At 30.8% G+C, this 16,506-nt stretch overlaps 1 pseudogene; it reads left to right on the forward strand.

Moving 5' to 3' along the window:
• Positions 1-8,335: 8,335 nt before the first annotated feature.
• LOC145557682 (trans-resveratrol di-O-methyltransferase pseudogene) lies at positions 8,336-14,133 on the forward strand (annotated as a pseudogene).
• Positions 14,134-16,506: the final 2,373 nt, after the last annotated feature.

Raw genomic sequence — 16,506 nt, forward strand, 5'->3', positions numbered from 1 at the left:
CTCTGAAATCCTACACTCTATGAAGAAAAAAAGTGACCAAAAAGCTTGGTTCACTTTTAAAATTGATCTAGAAAAGACCTATGATAGGTCAGGATGGGATTTCATCCAATTTTGCCTTACTAGAACTGGGTTTTATTCTAACTCTATTCAACTCATCATGCATTGCATCCCTAACCCTATGTTTCATGTCAAAGTTAATGGTGTCAACCCTAATAACTTTAATGCCTCTAGAGGCATAAGGCAAGGACACCCTATCTCTCATTAAATCTTCATCATCTGCATGAATTATTTATCTTTCCTCATTAAATCTACCTATCAAGAGGGGTCTTGGAGACCTTTTAGAATAAGGAAGAACAACACTCCCATTTCCCATCTCATGTTTGCTGATGACCTCCTCCTATTTGAAAAGGCATCCCCCTCTACCCTTGTTAGTGTCCAAACTACTTTGTCCAAATTCTGGGATGTATTTGGTCAGTGCATGAACCCTGCCAAGAGTAAGCTATACTTCTCCAAAAATGCTTCCTCTTTCATCAAACACCTCTTCTGCTCTTCCCTTAGCATTAATGAGAGCCATAACTTAGGTCCAGTAGGGAATATTTCAAGCATCCCACATTTGAGCCCCACTGTGATCGTACAATTAATTATGGTGGCGTCTAAAGGGAAGGAAGCTAGAGCAAATGAGTCACCAACAAGTTTTAGGAACTTGTAAACTGTTTACAGGGTGAACGTTACCCCCTTTCACGATCCATAAGATCGCTAACTCCATAGTGGTCCTGAACCATGATAGGATATTCGGGGATGAAAGTACAAATCCAACCTAAAAGAGATTGAACCTGCCATAAATAGGCCTCTACTTTATTCTTCCCATATTCATGTGCGCTTTCTGACTAACATACAATCAATATATTAATCCTAAACCTGTTTAATCTATGTTGGTTGAATATTAATGCATAAACAAATTTATTATTGGTGATCACTTGAATTATAAACTCACATTAGCCTAAATAAAATTATTAATTATCTTATTAAGCGTGATTACAAGTACAAATTTCCTTTAAACCTGCAAGAAAGGGCGTGATCAAGCAATAACATAATAATATATCAAGTAACATAATAACAACAATCATCATCATAATGATCTCAATCTCATCAAAGAATAATAACATTAGCAAGATCCTTGGCATGATACTAACAAGATTAATAACAAATCCTAGCATGTCACTAAGCAATAAAGATCAAAGCTTTAACCCTAACATGATACTAACATGATAGAAGAAAATAGGAAGCAACCTAAACATGATATACTAAAAAGACATAAAAGTATCCTAACATGATACTAAGAATTAAAATAATATAAACATGCTTTATAAAAATATGGAGCAATTAAAACAACTTATTTTGTTGCCTCGTATCTCTTTCTAATAACAAAAGACACATGTCAGTAACTTTAAGTAAAAAATATTAAATCAAACAATTAATTTAAATAATTGAAATAGGGATTTGGGACCAAACTCTCAGAAATTATCAACCTTTCACGTCTAGGGCGAAGGCAACTTCGATCTTGGCTAAGTGTCTAAGACTCGTGAAGAAGGAATGTATTTGTAAAAAGGCTAGGCAAGAAAGCATGAGGGAGAAATAATAAGCTATTGGTTAAGAGAGAGAAGTGAGCTTAGTTAGAATTGTTGATGATCATCAATAAATTAAAATAGGGAAATACAACCCTATTTATAAGGTAAAAGGTCCTTAAACGATCAGAAAAAGATCGAATTTCATTCAGAGTAAAACTGCTCCCATCGCGGCGCGACAGTGTCTATCGCGGCGTGACAGCTCCATCGCGATGCGATGGCCCTGTCGTTTCGCGATGGTTCCCGTGTTAACTCAAAGCCGTACAAAGTCCTTAATCTAATTAAATTAGACTAATTAATGTCTGTACTTATATTTTAAAATCAGATTCAATTCTTTTCAAAGCACTTGTTTTATTCCAAATAAAATTATTTATTTTCTAAAAGATATAATTATTAATCCTAATCCCACTAGAATTCAAAATAACTTTCTAGATTATTTTAGAAAATTAAAATCAATCCTAATAATTTTAGGATTATAAATTAATGGGCTCTCCACTTGATCATTGGGCCGTATAAAACCATTTCAAGCCCAATTTAGTATTTTGGCCATAACTTTCTCTACAAATTTTTACCTATAGCCCCCCCCCCCACCCTCCGCCCGTGCCTCGCCCCCGCCCTTTTCATTTATGAATTTTCTGTTAATTTTTATAACATGTTGATTTCTATATTGGTAAATGTTCATTTATATATCATTAGATGTTCATTTTTATAACATGGACTTTTTGTTCATTAAATTAATATATTTTTTGAATTAAATTTTAAGAATTTTTTATAATTAAAAATGAGGAAAAAATTTATTTATTAGGATTATTGCGTTCAAATCGTTTTTACTATAAGAAGTATTGCATCATCTAATGTTCATTTTTGTTTATTCATGATTCAACAAATGTTCATTTTCGTATCATTGGATGTTCATTTCAAAAGCAATGTGTAAGCTTCACAATGCAAATGCATAGGTCTTAGAATTGTAATTATATAACTAAAACGTTGTTAAAATATAATTTTAATATAGAATTTAATATATATATATATATATATATATATATATATATATATATATATATATATATATTCTCCTTGTTGCATCTCTAAGCATATAATTGTGTGGTTTTTCATTAAAAATACAATCTGAGCACAATGTATATGTCGCCTTCAACTTTCTTACTTGATTATTCTGTACAATAAGAGATCGATCAAGTTTTTAAAAAAGATAATAATAATAACAACACATTTTTACAAAAGTATGTGAAATCTAAGAATTCAAAATTGAACATTTATGCATGAATAACAATTACGAATTCAGAAATAAACATACTATAAAGATATAAACATCTTTCAATATGAGAATGAAAACGTAAAAACTAAATGAACATGCATATATTAAATTCTATGTGAACATTTATTTAATTATATGAAAAAGAACATATATCAAAATCCAACTGAATATCTATAATTATGTGAATGACCATTAATAAAAATTTAATATGTCAAAATACAACTTGACATGCATTGATATAATATATGGATGAAATACCATAAGATTATATAACATTTTAAATAAAAATTATCAAACATCAATGATGAATGAACAATATGTTTAGAACATTTTTTAACATATGAATGAATATGCATTAATATATATGTGTGAATATACACATATCCAAATGAACATCTACATATCAAATTCGATTAAACATTTATCAAATGTATGTAGTATAATATTCAAATGACGCTTATAAGCACATATTAACTTAATATGAAGTGGAACATGTATTATTATAGTATGTGTGTATATTTTCAATATGAGAATGAACATATAGGTATTTAAATCCAAATGAACATTTGTTTAAATAACAGTATACATTCATTAATATGTAAGTGATCATAAACAAATTAAAACTAGGGGTAATATATTTCAAGACTGAACTCTAGTAGAACTAAGATAAAGTAAGAATGTAAATGGTCATATACTAATATCATAATGATCATATATCAAAATAAAATGAACATTTACCTAAAAGTCATTTTCAATATAAACTAATAATTTAAATATGAGTAATTGTACGAAAACTCAACTAATAATTAAGAAAATTAGCACAATTATACTCTATACTTAATTTTCAATGGCAAACAATTTTTTAAGTCCTTATGATTTTTATAAATATAAATGTATAACTATAAATATGTATATTTTGAAAATAAAAAATCAGCAAGACAACTACAAAAATGTACAACTACAAACAGGTAAATAAAAACATTTAGTAGGTTATAAATGATCATTATACCTTGGAATTCGAGACATTTCATTTTCAGCAGGACCACTCGACATAATTATATCTTTTAGAAGTTGAGGATCAATAATCACAAGAGATTTAGGTTGGATTTTTTTTGTAATATATCCAGTCGTTTTTTTAATAGGAATATCGTCATCTCTGTTTTGCATATTTTAAATTTTATTTTTTTCATTTTTGAAAATTAAACTAAATTGATAAATAAACAACATCACATTAAGTAAATAGTGCTTACAAAACTGTAGATCTTCTTTGTTGCTATTTCGAATTTCCTTCTATGGTCTTAAAAAGAAATTAAATTCTTTACTTGTTTTTTAACATTGTATTGTAATTACTACTTTGTTTACTAGATTTTAATTGAACAATATTTTGCACTTAATTAGTTAAGATGACCAAAAATCGTTTTGTTTAACTATAAAAATGCACAAATTAACTTACAATTTTATTTTATTTTTGGAGATTTTTCTTTTGCTAGTGCAATTTCTTCTCGTATATCACTTGTTGTTGTTGAAGTTTTAATAAATTTGCAGATTTTTCCAGATTTGTGCAATTTGGAAAGGTTTTATGAGAGAGAAAATGACAATGAAGAACAATGTAGAAACTATAAAGTGATAGCTTTTATTATTTTCATTTTTTTTGTTTATACATATGTGGTAAGGAAGTTAACCGTGGTTAGTTGGAAGTTAATGTGGTAACTCTTACTGATGCAGTTAGTGGGGTTTAGGGCTAGTCTGGTAATTTTTGGAGGGGGAGGAGGAGTAGGGTAGCATTGCCTAGAAGGGGTTGTAGGCATTAGGAATTATAACTTCCTCATCATCATTCATCGGAATTGGACTAATAATATATCGTTGAAAAGCTCTTTTCGAGCTCAATCCAACTACACTATTATTGGACCTTTATCATGGACAAAACTAAAGTGGAATGGACATTTCCATAACTAGAGTAAGAAAAGAAATATTTTTGAAAACAGAAAGAAGTATTTTTATTAAACAACCGCATGACAAGACTTTTCACATTTCACTTTGTTTGATAATCAATAACGTGAAAGATATTCATCAGTGGGTTTGGTTTTTGGGGAGACATAATCAGGTTTCTACAGGCACTTACCTAAGGTTTCTTCTCACTTATAAAAGACCCTAATTCTCTCAACACAGTCATATATACCACCAAAAAAAACTCAACTCTAAGTTGAACTCTTGGGAAGCCAAAAATATATCAAAAGCTAGTATATCCGTGCTCATCAATTCCACTCTTGTTGCCATTCCTACTTACACCATGAAGATTATCATGCTCCGAAAAAAAATTATCAGTTATCATTGACCAAATTTGTAACAGATTTTTCTAGGGTTCCTCCCCTGAAAAAAAAAAAAAAAAACCCCTGCTTGCTTGGAATAAAATATGTTGTCCCAAAGATATTGGGGGGGGGGGGGTCTGGGTTTTAGACTTAATCATTTGCAAAATCTTGTGTCCATGGCAAAGATTGGCTGGAAAATGCAAAACTCCACCAATCTCTCAGCCACTCTGCTTAGAGAGAAGTAATGTGCCAGACAAACCACTACAACTTTCAAGAAAGGATCCCATATATGACAGGACATTAGAAAAGGTTAGGACTTTATAACCTCTTTCTCTAAATGGGTCATTGAAGAAGGAAACCAATGCTCACTCTGGTGGGACAAATATCAGGCCTAGGGAGTCTTAGATCTCTCATTTTGGGGCCTCTTAAGGAGGAAGATGACTCTATAACTGTTAATTCCATCATCGCCGATGAGAATTTTAATCGGTCAAGTCTTCATGGCCTCCCTCTGAATATCTCAAATCACATCCATAGTTTTGTCCTCCCTTGCTATGGGGATGACAAGATCTTCTCTGCCTTAGGCAAAGATGAGTTTTTTTAATGCCAAAACAACCTATATGAGGATGTGGTAGAATCAGAATGACCACACATCCATGCCCATATTTGCCAAGCTTTGGCAATTTCACATTCCCCTTTCAGTCAAAATTTGCCTTTGGTTAGGCTTTTCGAATAGGTTACCTATTGCAGACCACCTCCATTTTAGGCATATCATAACCTCTAGATCTTGCATCATCTTTCCAGGTACCCCTAAAACCATGTATCATGTTCATAGGGATTGTGACAGAGCTAAGGAGCTCTGGAATCTAGTCCAACCTCCTAATACCACCCAGGCCATAGATACTATTGATTGTTTGTGCACTAAACTTCAGTTCACCACTGACCACACCTTCTTGAATTTACCTTGGAACCAAACCTTGCTAACTAGGAGAATTTGGTTAAGAAGGAATGAATGGGTCGTTAATAGAAAATCTACCCCTATCCTTAACCATGTGATTGCTGCAAAATCTAGGGCTGCTCCGCTATCCTTTCTTGGCCCTGAATCTGCAACATCTAACAATAATACCATCACTAGCCCAAACATTTATTTTAACTTGGGGCCTAGCCTGCACATAATAATTGATCTTCTTTTAAGGAACAGAGTTTTTCCACTAGCATTGCTTGTAATTGCAAGGACCAACATCAAAATTGGGTTGAAGGCATTGCATTACACACTTGGGTAAACTCAGCCTTAATGGCAGAAACAATGCAAATCTCTGCTGGTATTGCCTAGGCCATCAAAGAAGGCTGGGACGGAGGGAGTTCACATAATATTTGATTGTTAGAGGGCAGTAACTGGAGTAAATCAGCAAAATAAGGCCATTAATTAAATGGGGAACCATTATCTGTTTTGTAGGGACGTGATAAGCAAGATACCAAGGGAAAGTTGTTCAAAGGGCCTAGAAACCAAGTCAAGGAAAAAAATGTGGTAGCCAAGCAAGCTATGCTGCAACTAACACTCTCCTCTAGGAATGATTAGAAATTTAATTTGATAACATTTTGAAAATTTGTGTGCTTTGCTTCATGCTTCATGTAGTGATTATTGTAATAGCAATACTATTGTTTTTGGCCGCAAACTTATCATTAGTGGTATCCAAGTATGTACTTTGGGTTGTAACACATCATTTTTAAACTCACCTTAGCTGAAGTGTTGTACTTAGGCTAAGGCCTGTGAACTATATGACTGTTATAGTTATTTAATCTAGTTTTCTTACTACCAAAAAAAAAAAAAAAAAAAAAAAAAAACTACTTTTATGAAATTTACCAACTCTTTTAGTTAATGTAATCATTTTTAATTATTTTACATAGAAAATCACAAGAAATTAATTATCAATTTAGGATGAAGTTGTTCAATCATACCTTTGCCTGAACGAAGAACACCAAAATTCTGATCGAAAAAAAAAAAGCAAAGAAGAAATCTGGATATGTTATTGTAGAGCTTGTTTAAAGGGAGTCCCGTTATGCAAGAACAATTGCATAACGAGGAGTGAGAGTGTAATTGCACGTAATTTATAGTACTTGATTTTAGAATAGTACCATTGAGTGATCAATAGTATCTTTGGGGGATCAAATAGTTCCATTGAATATTTCAGTGATGTTATGTATGCATTCAGTGGTACTAACTACGTGCATATATATTATCACTAAATAATTAATGGTAGTATATAAATTTTCAGTAGTACAATTAGAAGTGGTCCTACACATTTTTCTCTTTCTTCCTTTCTCTCTTTTTCATGCGACCTTTAATATTTTAGTATTTGTTATGCATTTGCAAATGCATAACACTATATTAGTATTTCCTCGTTATTGTAGATATTAATCGGTCCTTATTAGCTTCGAATTTCTGAGCAAAAAACTTAGGGTTTGTAGCAATTAAGAATTCTGTGAGAATCATTCTCAATAAAAAGTGATGGAATGTGAGGGGTTTGATGAAAATGGGGTTTTATTTGTATTTTCTATCCTTTAATTTTTAAGTAGTAATTAACTAAGTTGGGTGGTTATCTTAACCACAAGTTAATTACCTTTAACAAAACAGCTTATGAAAGACATATATAAAACAATACATAAAATTTATGGGCACCGTGTAGAAGTTTGGATTTAGAAGAGCACAACATAAAAAACGCAATAGTTTGGAAGTACATGTAGAAAACCCTTTTTTTATTTATACTATGTACGTTTTTGGTAACTTTTGAACATATTGGTGTAACTTTCTTTTATTTTAAGAGTACATACAATAACTATTGCCGTTAAAAAAAAAAAACCAATAACTATTATGGGGCCGATTTTTTTTTGAAAAAAAAAAATTTGTAATTAAAGATGTAATTAATAATACAAGACGTGCACTCATAAACTTGGAACTACTTTCCTCCAAAATAATAAAAAAAAAAAACTTGGAACTACTAACATTGCTATTAATAGAAAGGTATATCCTGATAACTAAACCATCATAAAGCTGTTAAAGCTACACCACCATTTAACCATCAAACCTTCCAAAAAAACAATATTGTACAAAAAATATTATAGAGCTAATGGATCCAACCATATACGCCGAAGAAGAAGCAAAAGAGCAACTACTAGAAGCACAAGCTCATATATGGAGTCATGTCTTCTACTTTCTTAAATCCATGGCCTTAAAATGTGCCATTGAACTAGGCATTCCAGACACCATTCATAAACATGCCAAACCAATGACTCTTAAAGAGCTAGCCAATTCACTTCCTATCCTCCCTAACAAAATTACCTCTCTTTTGCGCTTAATGCGCCTTCTTGTATCCTCCAAATTCTTCTCTATGGAAACTTTAACCAACGGCGAAGAAGGATTTGTTCTTACATTGAGCTCCCAACTTCTGTTGAAAGATCACCCTCTATCGCAAACTCCCTTTGCTCTTACAGTACTATCCTTACTAACTGAACCATCTAGTCATCTAACTAGTTGGTTTCAAAATGACGTTGAATCTGAATCTCCTTTCCAAATTGCTCAAGGAATGACGTTTTGGGAAAAAGCTTTACATGAGCCAAAGTTCAACGAGTTGTTTAATCATGCTATGGAATGTGACTCTCGATTCGTTACGAGCTTATTGGTGACAAACAAACAATTCAAGGGATTACTTGACGGAGTTAATTCATTGGTTGACGTTGGCGGCGGCAATGGGATGACTGCTAAGGCCATATCCGAGGCCTATCCATCGTTGGTATGTACTGTACTTGACCAGCCGCAAGTGGTTGAGGGATTACAAGGAAATGATAATAGCAACGTGGTGTATGTGGCTGGTGATATGTTTATGAACGTCCCTTTTGCTGATGTTGTCTTACTTAAGGTGAGGTGCTAGTTGTCTTATTACATCTTTCTTTTAATTTGTTTGGAGTTTGGACTAAATGAAACTAAAGTCTATATGATCAAGAGGTTATACAAATAAAAAATATCCATTATTAATATTTTTAAACCTCAAATTGGTAGAATAATTGTATAGTATACAATCTTAAAAAGTATCCCCAAGACAATTGTTACTTTCAGATTCATCTATTAACTATTACTAGAACAAAACGTTGCTGATGTAATTATTGTCCACATGTCACTCTCATAATAAAAAATTATCCGCTTAAATGCAAGGATGATGTCATTTTTTTTTTGGGAGCTATCATATTTAATTATTTTGAAATTTGAATATTATAAGCTTTTACATTACAACTACAACCTATCAATTTATCCTTAAAAAATGAAATAATTTTAAGTAACACACTAATAAATAGACTCCTACATTGAAATATGTATTAGGCGAACTTGAATAGGTATTATATCTTAATTTTGATGAAGATCTAAAATTTGAAAAGGGTACATATACATACACACACACACACACACACACATATATATATATATATATATATATATATATATATATATATATATATATATATATATATATATATATATATATATATATTTTGTACAAGGTGGATAACTCTTATTTATACTTACCCATTTTTTTTTAAATGTACAAATTTTAAATAACGTTTTATATTAATTGTGCATCACACGGATTCTAATCTAGTATTGGTATAATACTTAACCAATGTGAAATCTTAAAGTACCAATTGACACTTATTACTCCCTCCGTATTTTAATAAGTGTTACACTTACCAAATCTGACCGCGTTAATAAGTGTTACACTTCCTTTTTTTGGCAAAAAGCTATAATAAAATATTATATCTCTCTCCTCTCATGGTCCCCACCCAAACCTTCTACTACTTTTTTTTTATTATATCTTTCCTCTCACATTCATTACTTTTCAATAAACTATTAACTCCACTATCTTTCTTTTACAATTTTTTAATACTCCTACTACCCCACTTACCTATTATTTTATTTAAGTAAATTAAATTGCCTAAACCTATGTGTCAGTCAAACTGTAGCACTTAAAAAAAACACAGAGAGAGTATTATCTTTAACGTGTAATTCTTTTATCCCTAACCACATTATAATGGCTACACTTACACCTTTGTTATTATTATTATTATTTTTTTTTGAAATTCAATTTAACATAATTATTAGTAGGAAAATTAGAAAAAATAATCCTAACTTTCATCAATTTTTGTAGAATAATCCCAACTTTGGATTATTTTGGAAGAATCAAAATTTTGAGGGGCGGGGTCGTCTTTTTCTTCATCCAAACCAGCCAACGAAAGTCAATGACCTATTATAATAGGTTATGTGCCATGTGTCAAGCTGCAATTGGTCCCAAAAAAAAATTGTTAAAAAAACCCAAAAAACCCTTATTCCCCTATCTGACCACCGTAGCCCCCACCACCACAACCACCTGCCACCGCTAGCCGCGCCATCCCTTCCCTTCCCTTGCCCAAACAGCGCGCCAGTTTCCCCTCAAACCCTCTGTGTCGGTGTTTGACCCACCTCCACCCCCCAATCCCCTCCTTTTCCATTCAGAACCTCTCCCTCACTCCCGAATACCCCAAACAACCACTTCCTCACCGTCGAAAATCCCAACGACTTGGGTTTACGATGGTGGGGGAAGGGTGTTTAGGGGTTTTCGAGAGTTGGGGAGAGTTTTAAAGGGAGTTTTGAGTGGTGGTGGTGGCTGAAAAAGGAGTTTTGAATGGTGGTGGCGGCTAAAAAGGAGGGGAGGAAGGTGGGTCGCATCACCAGCGTTGGGGGAAGGAGGAAACCGGTGCAGGGGAGGGGGAGTAGCAGCAGCCGCCAGAGATAAGGTTGTGGGTGGCCGGATTTGGGGTTTAGCTGGTTTTTTTTTTATATATATTTTTTAACCAATTAACGCGTGGCACGTGTCACTTTTATTATTAAAAAAATAATAAAAAAAAAACTCATTTAGCCAGTAACCGGTATTTGGGATTTAAGAAAAAGAAGACCCCTAAAATTCGGATTGTTCCAGAATAATTAAAAGTTTGAAATTTCTACGAAAATTGATGAAATTTGGAATTATTGTTTCTAATTTTTCCTATTAGTTATTTGCTATTCCTTTCAATTGAAAATTGCATTCTTATACTCCCCCAGTCTTATATAATAGTATACTAGATGAAGCCCGTGCGATGCACGGTTTGTTTGATTTTTTTTTAAATAATGTTTTTTTTTTTTTTTTATTTTATTTATGAGCCTAAAATTTGTTATATATTTAGATAAAATTCCTAATATTAAAAGATAATATATAATATTTAATTAATTTAAACTTAAAAATCTCATTCGCCAATTTTGTTTACATGGCATTTAAATTATTTAATTCTAAAAGAAATTAATAATCTCTTATTTAATTGGCTACTACTAAGATTTATAATCTTACATGGCGCGCTGAGAAAATTAGATCCTACGTGGCTTTCTAAAAACTCGGGAAAAAACTCCCCTTTATATATATATATATTAGATTATGTTAATTTCATTTTTGGCGTAGGTTTTCTAAAATATTGTGCATTATTCTAATCTTTCAATTTTTTATTACATGGTTTTGTTCTTCTAGTTTTGTTTAAAATTATCTTTATCTTAACTTAATTAAATGTATATGATCATTTTAAAAAAAACTTAATTTAACTGAACATTGTTAGATAATGATAAAGGCAGCAATTTGTGACCAAAGATATTGTCACAGCTCAGTATACAGAGCATTATATTTTATTATTGAAACTCAAAACAACTCATTTTTATTTTACCGATTTGTTTAGTCGTCATTCTCAATGTAAGAAGACAAACTTTTAAATATATCGGATGTACAATAACGTCCATTATAAAGTTACCCTTAAAATGAGAAAAAGTTATCCTAATATGAATAAAAATTACGAAGTATTTATGTTTATTGATAAAAGTTACTCGAAAATTATAAAAGTGACCATAAATTTGATAAAAAGTGACCCATGATATACAGTAAATTATTGTACACCGGATGTATACAAAAGTTATTCACGTAAGAAACTATCAAGTTTGACTTTATTTTTCTTAGCTTGATGGGTATATGTAACACTTTTATTATTTATGTAACGTATTTTAATCATACAGCTTAAATAATTTCTATAATTTTTTTCCTTCTATATTTGCATAAAAATTTATTTCAATTTACTTGGAGTTTAATAAATACTTATTTTTATATTTTGCAAGATTAAATGTAATTATTATAAAGTACAAAACAACACCGATGCATATACACACAACTAAACAACACATTTCAAGAAAAATAACCCAAAAGCAACAATAGTCCGTGCACTGATCGAGCCAAAACGCTAGATGCTATAAATCTATAATAACTTTAAATAAATGTGAAAAAGTCTATTGAATAGTTAATATAGATTTTGAGATGTTTATAATACTAAACTAGTGTGTACCCCGGCGATGCTCGATTTAACTTTGAATATCAACAACAAATATATATATTTTTTTAATAGCAAAAATGTTTCATTAATTAAAAGTCATACGACATCTACAATAGAGATTCGACGTTAACAAATACATAAGATATTGAATCAAATAGAATATTCCTTCATAAAAACTACGATCGTCGAGTAGATCTTGCATTGCGGAGCATCTCCCCCTTATATCGCTGAAAATTACAGCCTTGTTGGAGAGACAATCTAACGATCCTTTGTAGCCGTGAGGATGTTTTCCTTCTGATTCATCTGTTCGTATTCGAAAACTTGATAACTTTTTCACCAACGAAATAATTTCACGACAATCCATTAGATCTGCTACCATGGATTCAAAACAAAGAAATTTCTCCCTCGAAAAGAGGAGATAAACCCTGTCTTTCGAAGGAGGTCGAAAAACCCTTGTATTTCGAAGGAGATCGGAAATCCTTTCTTTCGAGGGAGAAGAATTCCTCCCAAAAGGAGGAAGTATTATTATAAACCTAAAAAAAACAATAAAGAAACAAGGATGATGGGGCTTTCCACCGATTAAAATCGATGGAAGCCCTTTCAAAATTCAACAATGGAGGCTAGGGTTTTTAAGAGAGAAAGGAGGAGAGGGAGAGGAGAGAGGCTTTATTAAAACTTAATTTTTGTTTTTCTTTACTTTTGAATATCAACAAATATTATTTGACCTATAAAACAAAAACTATATAATTAAAAAAAGAGTAAACAATAATGACTACAAAACTAAATATGTGCTCTCAAATTGGTGTTTAATACATACGAAGTATTTAGTTTATTTTAATTATGTGTAAAACTTTGTCGAAAAAAAAAATAATATTAATATGTAAAACATAATTAAACGATAGCAAAGATGGTTTGAACATTAGTTTAATTTTTAAGGTGGTGTGACATATATCTAATGTGTGAAGGGTGTCACGTATTACATATTCCGTTTTAAGAACGCTTTTTAATATATGATAAAGTATAAATAGATATAGATATTTAAGGTTTGTATGAAACCACTTCCATTCCCCTTGCCATTTTTAGATCGAATTACATCCACTAATTATTGTCCATATATAGAAGAATATAATAAATTATCAATAACACGAATGACGTGCGCCTAATGTTTGTACTAACCAACTATATGCAGTGGATTTTACATAACTGGAGTGACAATAATTGCATTAAGATACTAAAACAATGCAAAGAGGCAATTCCTAGCAAAAGTCAAGGAGGTAAGGTGATTATCATTGATATTGTGATGGAGCCCAAAATTAATAATTCAGAGCATTCAAATGCCAAAATATTATTTGACGTTCAGATGATGTCACTTTTTAGAGAGGGAAAAGAACGAACTGAAGAAGAATGGAAAAAACTATTTGTTAAAGCTTGTTTTAGTGTTTATAAGATCCTTCCTATACTTGGTTTGAGGTCCGTTATTGTTCTTTATCCTATATAAGTTGTTGGTGATGAATCCTGTCTAGCATAGACTAATGGGTAATATATATTCCCTTCCTCCTTTTATTAGACTCCCATTTTTAACGTTTATTTTTTTGTGGTGAAACCATTTTTAACATTTATTACTTACATAATAAAGAAATGAGACTCTAATAAAAGGACATAAGATTGTCTTACACGAGTGTATGTATGTCATGCTACGACATAAAATTGTCTTATTCTATGATTATAATACTACCTTTGTTTTTCTTATTTATAATAATAAACAGCTACTATATGTGTAATATAAAAATATTTTTTTTGATACAAGTAATAAGAAAAAGATATTGTATATGTATTCTTTTCTTACAGCTTTCAATAGTTTGCTTTGTATTGAAAGTTACTTAGCTAATTATCTTTTAAGCATCTAATAAAGCAAAGTATTCTTTTTAATTAATATTTGGCATTTATACATTAAGACGAATACGTTAAAGCCACATATAATTATAATTGACAAAAATAAAGCCACATAAAATTGTATACTCCTTCCATCTATTTTTAATTGATGGTTATATTTGACTCTTTGTTGCATCGTTGTAGAAATTTACAAAAGCTAAGGTTAGTATTTTTTTTTGAGGAAAAGCTAAGGTTAGTATTTAAAATTATACATCGAGACAAAAATAACATCCCACATGAGCTGATCAAATTAATTTTACTAACTTGAAATTATATTCGCTAACAAGAAATTATTTTTACAAATTCTATATTATAATTCATTATTAAAGTGACTGATTTTTATTGATTTGAAATTATTTTTATTGAATTGAAATTATTTTTACTAAACTAGACTTATTTTTAAAGGCCTAAATTTAAAGAAGACAGATGAGTAGATTTGTAAAATTAATTTAAGTTTAGTAATTTAATTTCATTCAGATAATATAATTTCAGTTCTGGAAAAATAATATTAGTGTAAAAATAATTTTAGTTTTGCAATAGTTAGCTGATGAAAGTCAAATGCATTCAACAAAACTTATTAAATCAAATGAAAGTCAAACACATTCAAATATGTGAATCAAATGAAAGTCAAATACTTTAAACAATTAAAGCTTATTATATCAAATGGAAGTCAGATACATTCAACAAAACTAATTGAATCAAATAAAAGTCAAACAAATTCAAACAAAGATAATTGAATGAAATGAAAGTCAAATAAATTCAAACAAAGTTAATAAAAGGAAATTTTGTGAAAAACTACCTATTATAGTCCAGAATTTGCGAGAAACTACCTATTAAAAAAAATGTTGTAATTGATTGACTACCTAGTTTTCGAAAAATGTTGTAATTTACTACCTTAAGCCGGATTATGAAGGAGTTTGACCATAGTTCTTCGGTGTTGACTTGGTCACGTGATCATCACGTGACACTTAATGACCCTTTTCTTTCACCAAGTGTCAGGTGACCAAGTCATTGCCGGAGAATTTTGGTCAAACTCCTTCATAATCCGGCGTAAAGGTAGTAAATTACAACATTTTTAAAAAATTAGGTAGTCAATTACAACATTTTTTTTAATAGGTAGTTTTTCGCAAATTCTTGATTATAATAGGTAGTTTTTCACAAAATATCCTTAATAAAATCAAATAAAAGTCAAACACATTCAAACAAATCTAATTAAAGTCGAATGCATTCAACAAATCTTATTGGATCAAATAAAATTCAAACACATTCTATCAAAGCTTATTGAATAAAAAAGGCAAATGCATTCAACAAAGTTTATTGAGGTAAATGAAAGTCAAATGCATTCAAACAAAACTAAATGAATCAAATTAAAGTCAAATACATTAAAGAAAATGCTAATTGAATTAATTAAAGTCTAATACATTCAACAAATCTAGTTTATTAAATCAAATGAAGTCAAACTCATTCAAACAAAACAAATTGATTCAAATGAAAGTCGCATTTAACAAAGTTTAATAAATCAAATTAAAGTCAAAGATATTCATATAAAGCTAATTCAATCAATTGAAGTGAAATGTATTTTAAAAAAAACTTATTGAAATAGATGAAAGTCAAACATATTTAAACAAAGCTAATTGAATCAAATGAAAGCCTCCGTCCCCTTACTAGAAAATGAAGTATGAGACCGGAATTTTGTTAGTTGTAGCATCACTTAACAGACCAAGTAAGCTTTAAGAACCATCGGTCGGAGGGGTAATGCAATTTTCTAAAACTAATCCAACCTATAACCAAGGAAACTTATTCAAGCTAAAGAACCAAATCAAGCATCAGCTTATATCCTCAAAATTGTATACTTAAAAAAAGGAATAGTTGTTGTAGCTACCACTTTCTAAGAAGTGAGTGAGACCGAGGTCAGTAAATTAACAAAGTTAATTAAATC

The sequence above is a fragment of the Chenopodium album genome, chromosome 9, assembly GCF_948465745.1.
Source record: "Chenopodium album chromosome 9, dcCheAlbu1.1, whole genome shotgun sequence".
In the NCBI taxonomy this organism is placed as follows: Eukaryota; Viridiplantae; Streptophyta; class Magnoliopsida; order Caryophyllales; family Amaranthaceae; genus Chenopodium; species Chenopodium album.